Source organism: Panicum virgatum, chromosome 8K, assembly GCF_016808335.1.
Source record: "Panicum virgatum strain AP13 chromosome 8K, P.virgatum_v5, whole genome shotgun sequence".
Classification (NCBI taxonomy): domain Eukaryota; kingdom Viridiplantae; phylum Streptophyta; class Magnoliopsida; order Poales; family Poaceae; genus Panicum; species Panicum virgatum.
The window spans coordinates 35677540-35690214 of NC_053143.1; the positions used below are offsets into that span (position 1 = coordinate 35677540).

Consider the following 12675-nt stretch of genomic DNA (forward strand, 5'->3'; position numbering starts at 1 on the left):
ACTTCCACTTGCTAGGTCTTGTAGAGGAGAACCTTCTCCAGCCATGTGATTCAATTCACTGGTGGAAGGCCCTAGGAGAAGTGCCCCCTCATGAGGGGAAGAATGAAAGCATTATTTTCCTTTCTCATGTTCTATGAGGCCTCGGAATTCCCACCTCAGATTTCTTCCGAGGCCTCTTGCATCATTGGGGGATTCAGGTGCATCACTTGACCCCAAATTCTATCTTGCACATTTCTATTTTTGTGCATCTTTGCGAAGCCTATCTAGGGATCGAGCCCCATTTCGACCTCTTTCAGCACCTTTTCCATCTGAAACCCCAGCCAAGTGCTACCGTCATAGATGTAGTTGGTGGCGTGGGCTTGCAGTTGCGTCAAGGTGTAGGTCCAAAGTATATCCCGTACAAGATGACTTCCAAAGTAATCGACTAGAAGAGCTTTGGTTCTACATCGGGAACCAGGCACCTGCTCTCCCCCCTAGGTCTGTCGGGCCGCCAGTCCAGAAGGCTAGCTGGAATTCTGTTGACGCTCACTAACGACCATTTCCAGGCGTCAACTTGATCAAAAAATGATGAGAGTTTGCATTTCTTACACGTACTTATATTCAATAAAGTCCCTAAACAACACTTTACCTTCTAGAATATGCAAGTTGTGTTTTTGAGCTAATATGCAGGTTGCAAGCAAAAAATCACAGAAAATATCAGAGTACCGATTCAGGCTCAAATGGACCAAGTGAAGCCCAAGAACCGAAGCAAAACAAGCCAAGACAGGCCAACCCCAGCGTGGATCAGACAAGGAGGCCCAGACAAGCCCAACCCCCAGCAGTTGGGGGTGGTTGGCGGCTAGGGCAGGCCGGCCGCCCTATAGGTCGGCCGCCAGGCCCATGGGCCCCACCGCCTCAACTTTGCCACGTGGCGCCTCCCTGTTGCTCCTTTAGGTTGGTTTGGGGTGCTGCGGCCGGTGGCTCCCTCCTATAAATAAAAGGGGGGGGGTAGAGAATAGGACACACACACACACCACACACCACTCACCTCTCCTTTCTAGCATTCCTTGCATAGTCTTTAGGCTTTGTGGAGTTTAGGAGAAGTCTAGGAGTCATCGAGTCACCGGTGTTGCTCGAGAGTCTGGTATGGGTTCATCTCTAGCTCTCTCTTGTAGTATTCGGTTGTTTGTAATAGAATTAGACTATGATTACCGATATCTGCTTGGGGTATATTCTGAGTTATCGAGTATATGCTTCTTGTCATGGTTGCATTATCATTCTATGCTTGCATTGTATGATCGCCCTATGCTGGAGATGGTTAGTCTTTTGTTGTTAGAACTCTATCAACTGCTCTAGTCTTCGTATGATTGCTCTAGTGTGATGTCTGTCCATCCGGAGGGTAGGGGCTCCGCGCGGGACACTAGATTATCCCTTACTAATGTAGACATGATGTCTAGATTAGCTAAGTGTTGTTGGATATCAACTATACCCACGGTTTGTAAAGGTAGCCGGCAGGTGGTGACAGCCCTGTCCGAGCCTTTTAGTAATCCTCCACGTTCGGTATGGGGGGTAGGAGGTACATAAAGTTGTCGGGGTGTATGGGCTCCTCCCATCGCTTCGACAGCAATCTCCCTGTTGTGTAGTTTAATCTCTGAAGAGTTAACCAATGAGAAAGTGTAGATATAGCTAGCCTAGTACAGCTGACTCGAGCTCTGACTTTTACCTTGCTCCCGGCCTAAAGCATCTTTTATCTTTCTTTTATCTTTCTTTTATTTATTTATCCGAGAGGGTAATTTGTGTGTGTGTCACACTACCTCCTACCTTGTTATTATCTTACCCCTGTTTATGCATGAGAATATATAATCTAGATAGAGTTCACCCACTAATCTATATACTCTCCCACTCATCGCCTTCCCTGTGGAAATATAAATGACACCCCGGTATACTCCCGGGTAAAATGCTACAGCGGTATTTCGTGTGCTTGCGGATTTATTCGTGTTTCCTGAAATACTGCCACTCAAACTTGGCGTCTGCGGGCGTCATCGCCAGGTCACGTTGGTAGGTGCCAACAAGCATTTTTAGCTCCGTTGCTGAGGAAGGCACAGAGTGGAATATATAGATAAAGTTGTGAACAAAATCGAGATTGGTATTCGCATGCTAAATAGGCTAACTTGGCTTTGTTTTATTGTCTTTGTTGATACGAAAACAGGGTAGTGTATGACAGGTTTCGACTTGCCTGTAACACCCGGTTTATAAAAGGACATAAACCGAGAAATCATATACGTGCCAGCATCAAGTCACACGTATATACAACAGAATGAACAGTATATCACAGCACATATCACGTAAAAAGATATAATAAAGCGAATGCGAATGTTAATTATTACATTAATGAAAAAAATTTTGATACAGAGTATGCGGAAGCGTAAAACATAAACGAAGCCTCTCGGAAGCTGGGCACCACAGGGACGTCGACTGGGAGACGAAACGCCTAGAAGTCCTCGTAGTCCTGGTAGCGCTGAGTGAACTCTCTCGCGTCTGCAGGAACTGAGTAGCAGTAGAGTACCACCAAGAGGAAAAAGAGTAGAGTAGGCAAGAGTGAGTACACAACTTGTACTCAACAAGTATAACACAAACTATGAGGCTCTAAGGTTGGCTGACTGACTGCATCAGCTTTTAAGTCTTGGCAAAATTTTATTAAAGCTAATTACTACAAGTTGGTGAATTACCATAAACCCAGTTACATAGTAATTAATCAAAATTAATCATGATACTACTGAGAACCAAACCAAACCAAGCCACCCGGGGAAACCTGCCTCGTCGAAGGAAGATAACCCCACTAATCAAAAGGAGGATCTGGGCCGCTCATGACCGTGAGCACGGCTAGTATACCAGTTTTACACTCTGCAGAGGTTGCACATCTTTACCCACAAGTCGTGAGCTACGCTAGTTGTTCATCACACTTTCTTAGGTGAGATGACTAGCAAACTCACTACGAGGCCTTTTCAAAGAATCTCGTTGGTAAGGAATAACCGCGAGGGTTGGATCGGCGACTATGGAGCAGGTCTAGTGGGCGTCAAGAATACCATAGACGAGGCCAATCAGTACGAGGGACATAGAAGCTTACCACCCTTGCCCCGCAGGTAAGTTACTCCAAACCAAAAAGACCTAATTATTACGCCAAGACCATCCCATTCCAGTCTTGTGGTAGCGCTGTTGTCCCAGGTTGTCGCTCTATGAACCGGTCCTTATGGAGAGTGGCCAACCCAGCAGTAAGCACCGTGCTGGCCCCCTAAACCATGTTTCTAACAAAAAACCAATTTTAACGAGACGTGAGCCCCTCAAACGGGCCACTCTCAGAATTAAGTTGCATATACCATTAATCAAATTAATTAAAAAGGACCAAGTGTGTTATAGCGTGGCACCTAGCACAACTATCCAAAATGTAACCCAAAGGATATATATATAAAGGATATAAAGTGGCTAGGAAATCCTTATAGGCATACAGTATTAAAATGCAGTATGAAAGTGTATTTAAAAGTGATAGGTTGTTCATGTTATACTTGCCTTCCTCGTACTGCTCCTGCTACTGCTCAAACTGGTCGGAAGATGGCTGCTCCGGGTACTGGTACTGGGGCTCCTCCGGTAGCTCAACGTCTACTCACAAACACATGGCCAAAAACAATACACAACATAAACATACAAGCAAACACTAACAAAAGCTAAGAAATAGTACATCAATACATAAAAATAGCACACTAAACTAGTCTAAAACTATTCTACGCATTACAATGATCGCGTGGACATAAAGAACGCCTAAAACGGAGCAAGAACGCGAAAACTGCGCCTAAAACAAGGTCCAGGGGCTTTTCTGCAAGAAAAACTAAGCTTCTAGGGGTTTTCTGCAAAAACCAGGGACTAAAACATAATTAAAGGTTAGTTCTGGGGTTTAACTCATGAAAAAGACAGGTCTGGACCGTGGGTTCTAAAAGGTAGAAGTCTAGGGGCTTAGACGCTAAAAACTGGGCCAAACCACAATTATTTTTCAAAAGAGGTGGATTGCGGGTTGATAATAGGAAAAATGGGGGTGTCTTTAGCAAAACTGCCACGGCTGACCGGTATCTAGCGTGGTCAACGGCCCTGGGCCGTTGGATCGCGATCGTGTGCGCCAAAACGAAGAGGTACACGGGATCTAATCTGATCCGTTGATTGCGGATCGGATGGATCAGGAAGAAAGGGGACGACGGCGGCGGCGCGGGGTCACTGGAGTCGAGCTCCGCGGCGGCGCTGCACCAGAGATGGCCATTCTCGGCCTTATCGGGGTCAAAAAGGATGAGATCTGGGTTGGGAGGGGACTACGCGACACGTGTAGTCCACCTGGGGCTTTTGCGGGCCTCGGGGAGGCTGGTTGCGGCGCGTGCTGCGTCGGCGGCGGCGATGCGCGGCGGTGCATCGCCGGCGTGCCCGCGCTGGGCGACTCTAGGGCTGGGATCCGGGTCTGTGGGTTCTGCATGCGTGCGCAGAGCCAGTGCAGGCCAGGGCAAGGCACGGTGAGGACTAGGCGGCGCTGCAGGGCACCCGCCACGGCGGAGCTATGGCGGTGAGGCGTCGGCGTGCGGTGCCTGGGCGCTGGTGTGGGTCATGGGCTACGACAACTCATGCAAAAGGAAAAGGGGCCGGGGTGTAGCTCACCGAGCTCAGAATTGGACGATGGCATGATGCAGGATCGCCGGCGACGAGTTCGGGCGGAGCCGCTGGACGGGGTTCGCGGTCCGGGGTGCGGGATGCTCCTCCGAGCCTGGGATCCTCTCCAATCGGTGCGCCGGGGTGCTGTGAAGGTGGAACAGGACCAGGAAGGGATCGGGGATTGCCGGTGGTGAAAAAATTTACGGCGGCGGATCTTCTCACCGGTGATGCGGATTCGGCAAAGATCCAGTGCTGCAGGGGCCTAGGCCGGGGAAGGAGAGCACGGGGAGTCTCCGGGGGCTCGGGCGGAGCTAGTGCACGGCTCCGGTGGGGCTTGGGCGCGGCATAGCGTTGTGCCCGCGGCGGCGCAGAGTTCTAGCGTGGCGGCTAGGGTTAGGATGTCGGCTAGGTCATGGGGATAGGGTTCCAGAGGTGCGGGAGGGGCCATATATAGGGCGGCGAGATGACCTGGGCGTGTGCGCCCGGGTTTGGAAGGCCGGCGAGCGTCTCGGCGGGGATCGCGGGGCTCGGTTGCGCGAGGGGGAAGACTGGCCTGACAGTGGGGCCGGGCTGTCAGTGGTCGTGGGCGACGCGCGGAGAGAGCGGGCGGGCCGAGTGGAGCACTGAGCTGGGCCGCGTGCTGCTGGGACGCAGCGAGGAGAAGGGGGAGAGCTGGGCCTAGGTGGAGCGGGGCGAGCGGGCCGCGCGGGGAAAAGAAGGGTGCAGGCCGGGCTGGGTTAGGAGAGGGGTTGGGCCGGGTTTCCTCTTTCCTATTTCTATTTCTTCTCCCTTTTTCTTTTTCAAACTACACCCAAACTAATTTGAATTCAAATCAAATTTGAATTCAAAAACCTATGCACTAAAACAAACAAATAAAACTTATGCACCAGCATGAATGCACAAACAAGTTTAAACCTAAAATAAATTTTAATTGCTTTTGCAACAAAATTAGATTAAATGCAGGATAAGCAAATTAAATCCTTAGAAGAATTAAATAAACCAATTAAATTTATTATTAAATAGGAAAATTAGATTAGGGTGTTACATTGCCGCAAAACTTTCATTCCGATCCAGAGTCACTTTTGAGGAGGACGCGAGCTCGTCTTGTATCACCTCGGAGATCACTCTCGGCAGCTGAACCAGTCATCGCATCATCGTTAGCTCCTAGAGCTATGGCCCATAAGACACTCCGTGATTACTCTGCTTCGTCTGCTAGCCAGGTCCCAACCGAACCCGAGGTTAACACCGGAGGAGAAAATTTCAAGATCAAGACGAGTCTCATTACGATGGTGCAGGCCAGCCCATTCTGTGGCAAGGCCAATGAGGATGCCAGCGCTCATCTCTAGCAGTTCCTGGAACTCTGTAGTACTTTTGTTATCAAGGGTGTATCACAAGATGCAATCCGGCTCCATCTATTTCCGTTCTCTCTCTTGGGGAGAGCGAAGCAATGGTTTTATGCTAACAAAGCTGCTGTGGATACTTGGGACAAATGTGCCAAGGTGTTCCTCTCGAAGTTCTTCCCGACGGGCAAAACCAATGCTCTTCGTGGTCGGATTTCGAACTTCCAGCAGGCATCCAATGAGTCAATTCTGGAAGCTTGGGAGAGACTTCAGGAGTACATTCTGGCGTGTCCGCACCATGGAATGGACAATTGGCTCGTTCTATAGAACTTCTACAACGGGTTGACACAGTCATCTCGTGATCATGTAGATGCCGCTGCGGGTGGAGCTTTCTTCTCGCTGACCACTGAAAGATCTACATCATTGATCGAGAAGATGGTTTCCAACCAAGGTTGGAGCGATGATCGCCTCCAACCGCGCCAGCGAGGTATGGACTCCGTCAAGGAGACTGACATGCTTGCTATGAAGATTGATCTCCTCCTCAAAAAATTTGAGGATTATTCCCAAGATAAGGCTCAGATGCAAACACTTCAAGCCTTGGAAGCTCGCATGACGTGCGAGGTCTGCGGGAATGTTGGACATTCAGGCGACAACTGCCCAGAAACCCAATAAGAAGCTCTATTTCTCAATGGCAGCAATGAGTTTCGTCCACAAGGAGGTCAGGGGTGGAATCAACCATGCCCATATTACCAAGGAGGTAATGGGAATTCGAATTCTTTCAGTCCTAACCAGCCTACCTTGAGAGATCTTGTTTACGGCCAAGCAAAGATCAATGAGTCCCATCAGAAGAAGTTGGCCGCTATGGACAAATCTCTGGAGACTATCTATGTTAAGATGGACGGATTCTCCACAACTATGAAGAACCAGCTGAGTTTTAACAAGGCGCTAGAAACTCAATTGGCTCAATTAGCTGCTGCCACACCTGCTGCTGAACTAGGGAAGATCCCGGGGCAACCCGAGTCTACTCTAGAAAGCGTGAATGTCGTTAATGCTATGTGGAAAGAGCCCCTTAGCAGGACACCCCTCGCTACGCAGAGAAGCTCACACGCCCAAGAAGAGGTGCGTGGGGCGAGTTAGCAGCCATAATACGAGAAGATCCCGGAACCCCAGTGATCATCTGCTCAATCTTGGATTATGAATTTGATCACGCCCTTTGTGACCTTGGAGCCAGCGTCAACATCATGCCCAAGGTAACTTTCGAGAAGCTAGGCTATCCATCAATTTTCCCTACCACTATGTGTGTTCAGCTGGCGGATTCCATAATAAGATATCCAGAAGGAGTTGTGGAAAGGTAAATGGTAAAGGTCAAGAATACCTACATATTAGTGGACTTTGTAGTCCTTGATATGGAAGGAGATCTTGGAGTTCCGCTCTTACTTGGGCGACCATTCCTCAAGGATACAAATTACAGAATTGATGTGGGGACAGGAAGAATTAGCCTCTGTATCATGGGAAAGACCATGAAATTCAAGTTCCAGAACTAAAGCGAGGTATTCCTGATTCATGAGGATAGTGAGAAACAAGGGCTATGGGCAGAGCCAGGTTGGGATGATCAAGATTATCATCCCCCTTCCAATCCAGCTTGGGAGGATTCGGAAATTCATACTCCACCAACCGAGCCAGTGGAAGACGACCAGAAGATCCCTGACTTCATCACCAACACAGTATGGGAAGATCTGGAAATTGTCTATCCTGCATCCAAGGATCCTGTTCCTGCACCGCCTACGCCACCAAAGAAGACCAAGAAGGTGTGGCGCAAGAAGAACAAGATGTCATCGACCGCTACTACTTCTCTAGGTACGGACGAAACGACCTCAACCTGATCAGGTATGGAGAAAGGTCCTGCTTTTTGGACCCTAAACCAAGAGCTAGCTTGGGGGAGGTTCCCTCCCCTAAGTCAACTGTATCCCTTTATTTGCTTTCAATAAAATTTGATAAAAAAAACTTTCAAAAACAAAATAAAAATTTACTGCTTTATTTCCCTTTTTCATGATGCGCGGTAAGAATGTTTTAACTCCTTTTTGATAAGTTGAAAGGATGAGTTTGCTTTGCTCTATTATGTCTGTTATGTCTAGTTTGAAAATAAGAGTTCTCTCGAGTTTAAATCTGCTGGTTATGCAAATATCTTGTCAATGAACCTGAAAGTTCCGTGGGTTGTGTATGCTTGATTCAAGTCTAAGTTGTTGCGAGTTCAGATATGGTAAATAAGGTTGTGCAAGCTTGTTCTAGTGATGCTTGAAGTCTGGAGTTGTTTTCAAAAATTCTAAAAGAGGCAAGTTCCCCAGCGATATGCAAAGTCCTACCAGAGCCATATGTCATATTCCATGAAAAATTGTGTGACCTTAGAGAGATGCTTTTCATGCTTTCTCGATCATAAGCACGTACACGTCCCATCCAATTGCTACATTCCTACACTGGGAATTGGCACCACCACCCATTCATTCCACATAAATGCTCCATGTCTCAGTGATCTCTCTTGTAGAACATCTCTGAAAAAAATAAAGTCAGATTATGGTTGTCCCAAAAAGAAAAAATGGCATGCCAAGAAGCATGACCCAAAAAAAAAAGAGAGAAAAAGGGGGCAACCATGTCTAAAAAAAAAGAGACAGGGATGATTCGAGAGAGAAAAGACATCACCTTAAGGAGTAAGCCATATTCATCCATCCATCCATCTACTCATACACTTGCAACTTTTGATCGAGATTGCATGACTTGTTTCTTATTGGATCCTCTCTTTGACTTTACAATAAATAGAATACAAGTGTGCCCTGTTTTTATCCTACCTTGAGCTCCACAAAGGATTATAGCAGTAGGGAAGATCAAAGGAAAACACTGCCCTGGTAAGGAAATACAAGATGAGTACCTCGAGAGAGTTATCTTGGGAAGCTTTGCCATGGTTTCAAAAATCTTTCAAAAAGGTATCTCCAGATGGATTGCAGATCTAGAAACAAGTATTACTTTATGCACCGTTCTAACTCTCAACAGCCCAAGACAAGGAGATAGCTGAAAAGCCCCATGAGAGAGTAAGGTAATTGAGCAAAGGTATGCTAACCAACTTATTTGAGCTTAAAGATGAATCTCTTTGCTTCAGACTATGACATGACAGGTAAGGTACAAGTCAAAGTGATTTTCTGATCAACAACCTGATTGGTCCTACTTTGCTCAGGACGAGCAAAGGATAGCTTGGGGGATCTTGTTGATGCTCACTAACGACCATTTCCAGGCGTCAACTTGATCAGAAAATCATGAGAGTTTGCATTTCTTACACGTACTTATATTCAATAAAGTCCCTAAACAACACTGTACCTTCTAGAATATGCAAGTTGTGTTTTTGAGCTAATATGCAGGTTGCAAGCACACTTTGGCCCTGCAGAAAATTACAGAAAATATCAGAGTACCGATTCAGGCTCAAATGGACCAAGTGTAGCCTAAGAACCGAAGCAAAACAAGTCAAGACAGGCCAACCCTAGCGTGGATCAGACAAGGAGGCCCAGACAAGCCCAACCCCCAGCAGTTGGGGGCGGTTGGCGGCAAGGGCAGGCCGGAGGTCGGCCGACCAGGCCCATGGACCCCACCGCCTCAACTTTGCCACGTGGCGCCTCCCTGTTGCTCCTTTAGGTCGGTTTGGGGTGCTGCGGCCGGTGGCTCCCTCCTATAAATACAAGGGGGTAGAGAATAGGACACACACACAAACACACCACACACCACTCACCTCTCCTTTTTCTTGCATTCCTTGCATAGTCTTTAGGCTTAGTGGAGTTTAGGAGAAGTCTAGGAGTCATCGAGTCGCCGGTGTTGCTCGAGAGTCTGGTATGGGTTCATCTCTAGCTCACTCTTGTAATATTCGGTTGTTTGTAATAGAATTAGACTATGGTTACCGATATCTGCTTGGAGTATATTCTGAGTTATCGAGTATATGCTTCTTGTCATGGTTGCATTATCATTCTATGCTTGCATTGTATGATCGCCCTGTGCTGGAGATGGTTAGTCTTTTGTTCTTAGAATTCTATCAACTACTCCAGTATTCGTATGATTGCTCTAGTGTGATGTCTGTCCATCCGGAGGGTGGGGGCTCCGCGCAGGACACTACAGTATCCCTTACTAGTGTAGACATGGTGTCTAGATTAGCTAAGTGTGCTGGATGTCAACTATACCCACGGTTTGTTGAGGTAGCCGGTAGGTGGTGACAGTCCTGTCCGAGCCTTTTAGTAATCCTCCATGTTCGGTTTGGGGGGTACGAGGTACATAAAGTCGCCGGGGTGTACGGGCTCTTCCCGTCACTTCGATAGCGATCTCCCTGTTGCGTAGTTTAATCTCTGACGAGCTAACCAATGAGAAAGTGTAGATATAGCTAGCCTAGTACAGCTGACTCGAGCTCTGACTTTTACCTTGCTCCCGACCTAAAGCATCTTTTATCTTTCTTTTATTTATTTATCCAAGAGGGTAGTTTGTGTGTGTGTCACACTACCTCCTACCATGTTATTATCTTACCCCTGTTTATGCATGAGAATATCCAATCTAGATAGAGTTCACCCACTAATCTATATACTCTCCCACTCATCGCCTTCTCTGCGTCAATATAAATGACACCCCGGTATACTCCTGGGTAAAATGCTACAGCGGTATTCCGTGCGCTTGCGGATTTATTCATGGTTCATGAAATACTGCCACTCAAACTTGGTGTCTGCGGGCGTCATCGCCAGGTGATGTTGGTAGGCGCCAACAAATTCCAAGGGAGGGAATCCAGACCAAGTAAACTCTCTCCTCGGGGAGATAGAGTTGTTGAAGAAAAAGAATCTGAGTGGTACCACCATAGTGGCCAACTAGATGTGTCAGAGGATACAACCACTCTAGCAGTGAGTACATTTAGGGTACCAATTTATAGGAGAGGAAGATCCCAGCCGATACTCGAAGGATAAGATCTCCCGTGCGGATATATTGCGCCGGATCAATTGAGTACTCGAGGGTGTATCCAAACTTCCTCCTCTTGGAGGATACTTTCGGGTAGATAAGTGTCCCCATGAGGTACTTTTTTCTAAGTAGCTGATTCGCGATAGGAATCGAGTACTTTGATTTCCCATAGTCACGTTAATTCAGGACTTGTGATGCAGATTAACCCTGAAAATTATTGGAGTAGGCCTCCACTACCCGAAGTTGTGCCCGGAGCACAATCTGACTCAAGTGTGCATCCGAATGCTCTGTCTTTGTTGGTTATCTTGATCTAATTTTCAGAATCTCACCATAGTCTTGTTTTTGCATAGCAGGTCCTTCTGACGGAGGAAATGATGGGAGTCATACGCCGTCTGCCCTACCGGATGGGGCGGGTACTGAGCCCCCGGTCTCGATGCCCGAAACGCGCAAATAGAGGGCGCCGTCGGCTGGTGATGGTGAGCGTTGAGTTTATAATTATGACCTCGAATAACAAGGGATAATCCTTGATTTCTGATCATAAGATTCTTGTTAGGTCCCGTTCCCCTCCGGTGAAGCGGACGTGCGGCTCAGCCGCAAGTCCAGCTGCGTCTACTCAGTCCGGGCCTGACAGTAGTACCTTGACTGGTTCTGGGCAGACTTCCAAGGAGCAAGGCTCGTTAGGACCAGTCGTGGTGCCAAAACTCCTGAAGCCGAAGAAGTTGTTGTCAGACCCAGGCAGCAGGACTGCTCATAGGCGTGGAATATTCTAGAGTAAGGGATAGTACATAGAATATACCTTACCTCTACTATAACTACTCGTATAGAAGTAGAACTAGCCGGTGTACAAGGAAACTACCCGACCTCATTGGAGTAGGACTCTAAATAGTACTCGGCTAGGACTTTCCATGTAACCCTGTCCCCCCGATTTATATAAGGGCGGATAGGGACCCCTTCGAGACAAATCGAACAATACCTAAGGGAATGCAAACCACCACACAGGACGTAGGGTATTATGCTCCAGCGGCCTAAACCTGTCTAAATCCTTGTGTTCCTTGCACCATCGCGTTCTGATCCCGGTGAGTCCCTACTCATAACCACTCTCCTCGGGATACCCCTCGGAGAACCCGACGATAAAACACCGACAGTTGTCGATCATGAGGTCTAGCCAGTAAGTATGTTTTGGCTGGTACTCTCTATCTTGACATTATTTTGATTCTTATCCTTGGGTGTTTTGCTTGAACAGCAAGCCGGCAGACTTCATGATTGGGGATTTGGACCAAGGGCCAATCTCCAAGTCAGTCGATGATTCCTCCGATATTCCGCCGGAACCTCAGACTGCTACGATCCAGCCGGATCCAATAGTCAAGGATGCTCCTGCGGACAAATCTGAGGAGGCTCTCACCAACAAGCAGAAGGAAGTCGAGGTGGGGAAGACTTCTTCTGGTTCTATTGGTAAGAGCATGTTATCTTGATGAAACTGATCTGTTGTTTCTATCATCTTGTCAAACCATCTTTTGTTTTGCAGAAGTGCAGACGGAGGATCTGCAAAAATCCACAAAAATCACCCCGGATGTCGACCAGTTGTTGTGAGGAAAACTGCAAGAAGAACCAAGGCAGTCGACAAAAGGGGCAAATTTCTATACAAAAGAAATCTTGGAAAGTCAGAAATTTTTAACTGTAAGTACCAGTTAATCGAGTA

At 47.5% G+C, this 12675-nt stretch overlaps 1 non-coding gene and 1 pseudogene across 1 annotated transcript; both read right to left on the reverse strand.

Moving 5' to 3' along the window:
• The window catches only part of LOC120645665, a 96599-nt pseudogene that overhangs the window by 34992 nt on the left and 48932 nt on the right, over nt 1–12675 (reverse strand).
• LOC120646566 lies at nt 6204–6310 on the reverse strand. Its single transcript, XR_005664470.1, has one exon. It is a non-coding gene; the product is annotated as a small nucleolar RNA R71 (small nucleolar RNA).